At 45.1% G+C, this 3,726-nt stretch overlaps 1 pseudogene; it reads right to left on the bottom strand.

Annotated features, from left to right (window-relative positions):
- Window positions 1-2,572: 2,572 nt before the first annotated feature.
- On the bottom strand, window positions 2,573-3,187 carry LOC109490938 (annotated as a pseudogene).
- Window positions 3,188-3,726: the final 539 nt, after the last annotated feature.

Here is a 3,726-nt window from a genome sequence, read left to right as displayed (position 1 = left end):
CTTTCCAGTTAATTTTGAGACCATTATTAACTTGATAAAGTCAAAAACACTACAATAAAAGAAAACTACAGGCCAATTTTACTTGTGAACATAGATGCCAAAATCCTTAATAGGACAAACTACTAAAAACAGCAAAACAAATTCAGCAATATATAGAAAGGATAGTACATCATGACCAAATGGGCTTTAAAAATTCAATTTTAGGGGTGGCTGGCTGGGTCAGTCGGTGGAGCACGTGATTCTTGATCTTGGGGTCGAGAGTATGAGCCTCGTATTGTGTGTAGAGATTATTTTCAAGAAGGTAAATAAAAACAAATAAAAATAAAAAATCAGGGCAGTGGGGTGGCTCAGTCAGTTAAAGCATCTGACTTTGGCTCAGGTCATGATCTTGGAGTCCTGGGATTGCCCCCACACTGGGCTCCGTGCTCAGGGGAGAGTCTATTTCTCCCTCTGCCCCTCCCCCTACTTGTGCTCACTTGCTCTCTTTCAAATAAACAAAATACTTAAAAGAATAAAAATAAATAAATAAATAAATAAATAAAAATAAGAATTCAATTTTAGCAGTTTCTTTTCTATCATAGAGGGACCGACTCTTACTAATTCTGTTTTAAGGAGAGTATATGGCAAAGAGAATTCTAGTATGTTTACCCACTGATATTGATCAGCAGAAATCTTTGGATAGGCTAACCCAGGTCCTCCCTCCACAGGACACTGGCAGTCACAAATCTAGGTCTCTTGCTTTTCTTTTCCCAAGAAGACAGACCATTCTGTTTCTGTTAACAAATTTTTGCTTTGTTTGTCGTTCATTTTTTCCCAGAATTAATTGGGTACACTCTTGTCTCTGGATTGGACTTGGTCTTCCAATTTCTTTTTTTTTTTTAAAGATTTTATTTATTTATTTGACAGAGAGAGAGACAGCCAGCGAGAGAGGGAACACAAGCAGGGGGAGTGGGAGAGGAAGAAGTAGGCTCCCAGCAGAGGAGCCTGATGCGGGGCTCGATCCCAGAATGCCGGGATCACACCTTGAGCCGAAGGCAGATGCTTAACGACTGAGTTACCCAGGCGCCCCTGGTCTTCCAATTTCTATAACACATTTGTACTCTGTCTCTTAGGATTTCCTATGGTATTAATATTTGTTTCCCCCCAAATTCATATACTGAAATCCTAATTCCCATGTGATGTATTAGGAGGTGAATGAGATTAATGCCCTTATAAAAGAGGCTCCGGAGAGCTAGCACACCCCTTCCACGAGATGAGAATGCAATGCAAAGTGTGTAACCTGAAAGACAATCCTCAACTGACCATGCCAGCACCCTGATCTTCCAACCTCCAGAACTGAGAAATAAATTTTGGCTGTTTGTGAGTCACTCAGTCTATCATATTTTTTTAAATTTTATTTATTTATTTGAGAGAGAGAGAGCATGAGCAGAGGAGAGGGACAGAGGGAGAGGGAGAAGCAGACTCCCCACTGAACAGGGAGCCCAATGCAGGCGGGGCTCGATCCTAGGACTCTGGGATCATGACCTGAGCAGAAAGCAGATGCTTAACCAACTGAGCCACCCGGGCGCCCCAGTCTATCATATTTTGCTATAACAACCTGAACGGACTAAGACAGGATTTCTAGCAAATGACCATTTCATTCAAAAGTGTAATCACTATTTTAGTTTATAATCATGATTAATTTTGCTCTCACATTATTTGGCAAATTAATTGTTTAATGAAACTGACTTACGAGTATGAGAGTGGAGACCAACTTCCTCTCCAGCTAACTTTCAGCAACTAGCTGAAGTACCTGGCTCAACGGACAGCTGCATGAATGAATCGTGAATTTGCAAGGTAAACTTTTTTTTATAAGCTGTTTTCGCATTAAATCTGTTACATTGCTCAAGAGTTCAAATAAGGTCCAAAGAAAGGCTGATACCAGTGACAACCCACATAAGACAGACTCATACAGCAGACTGAGTACCAAAAAGAACGGGATGGTAAAACATCCAGACATGCACATTTCTTTCACTTACAAAGTTTGATTTAGCATCGTGAATGCACATAGAATCCAAAAAGTTCAGTGAAAACCAAACAGATGTTTGGATCAAACATTAAAAAACGATTGCCAGACACTTCATCCTCTGAGAAAGTTTATTTAGGGGGACAAACTACTTGGGGAAGATAAGTGTCCCTGAATATATTTAATTCATGGCACGGCATCTTCCTATATAAATAACACTGTCATTTCACACTACTCCAAAGAAATCCAATAAATAACTTTATTTATTGGGTTCGATGAATCTTCGATGATAGAGGTGTCCCGGAGTGCCAACACCTCTATAAGTTTGCCTATTATTTGTTCTTGAATGTGACCCACTGGCGTTTCCAAGCTGCTTTACAGAACAGTTGCACGTGGGAAAGCCCAGCAGAGCGTAAGGTCTGAGCACAACCCAAGAACTGGCCAAAGCCAACGCTTCCATGTGGTATCTCTCTTCTTCCAAGCAGACTAGAGCATGCTGGAGCATGGCTTCAGGCCACAAGTGCTTTGGAAGCACCTGCCCCCTGCAAAGTCCTCCATGCCCGTCATTCAGGGAAGAGTGAGCTCGGGAGGGCTTTCTCCATAGTGAAACTTGGCTATGGGGTCCCTATAGGTGTTCTTGTGCTGCACGCTCTGGGATGAGGTCCTGCATTTGGCCAAACACAATTCAAAGTGACCGTCGACGCCGTGCAGAAGTTCTAGAATGTCCGGGCTGCTGGGTGCAGGGAGCGCTCCAGAAGTAGCTTGTTGGGCTGCAGGCAGCAGGCCTTGCAGTCCTCCTAAGCTCTGCAGCAGCCTTGGGGCAAGCTGCCGTCACAACGGGACTGCTTTGTGCCAGGGACCTTGACATTAGAGTAGCCATCACCAGCAAATCCTTCCTTTCACAAATATAGCCTAGTTGGTCGGTGATGAGGTCCTTCCCTCGAATGCCCACTCCTGTAGCCCAGGTGAAACTACACTTTCCACAGAAAGGGCTGGGCATGGCCTGGAACCTGGAGGAGATCCCGATCCCTCACTGCCCTTTCCTCCTGCTTGAAGATGCAGGTGAGGAAGCCGAAGAGCGATAGCCCAAAAACCAGGGCAAGCACCCACCTCTTCCGAAGAAGCAGGTGCCACGGCCGCCAGATTTACCGCATCCACACGGATGCGGGGCGCAGTGGGCATGGAGCTGGGCAGGCCCCGGGCCTGGTCCACATGACCCCTCACCCACCTGGCAGGCGCAGGCCCCAGCACCTCCCCAAGGACAACCTCTTTTTTAACCTCATTCCCCAATTCTAGGGCATTTTGTTATCTTGTTACTATTTTATCAGGCACAATTTCACAAAATGTTTGCTTCCCTTTTTGGAGAGTTTTGAGTAGGAATAATCCTGTTTTCGAGATGTGGGGCTCGGGAGTAAGTACAAGAATCCTTTCAACAACCAGGACCAGTCCAGGACTTGAATGCAGATATGGGACGTAGTACTACTTTCAGTTATGCAGGGCATTTCCACTTAGGGCCAACCAAAAGAGGTTCGAAAGACACCTGAATCTGGGACTCCCTAGAAGGTCACTCCCCCCACCGGGCCACCTTGGCTTTCTTGACCTCTGACTCATCTCAGCAGCACCCCCACCCCTAACCTGCTCGTTCATGGGTGACCTAATGGAACTCTGAGAAGCATCTAGTTGCTGATCAGATAGGAAGCTTGAATCGGCAGCAAGTGGAG

Source organism: Ailuropoda melanoleuca, chromosome 1 (genome assembly GCF_002007445.2).
Source record: "Ailuropoda melanoleuca isolate Jingjing chromosome 1, ASM200744v2, whole genome shotgun sequence".
In the NCBI taxonomy this organism is placed as follows: Eukaryota; Metazoa; Chordata; class Mammalia; order Carnivora; family Ursidae; genus Ailuropoda; species Ailuropoda melanoleuca.
The sequence above is the reverse complement of the archived record's forward strand: the minus strand, read 5'-3'. Positions and strand labels throughout refer to the sequence as shown.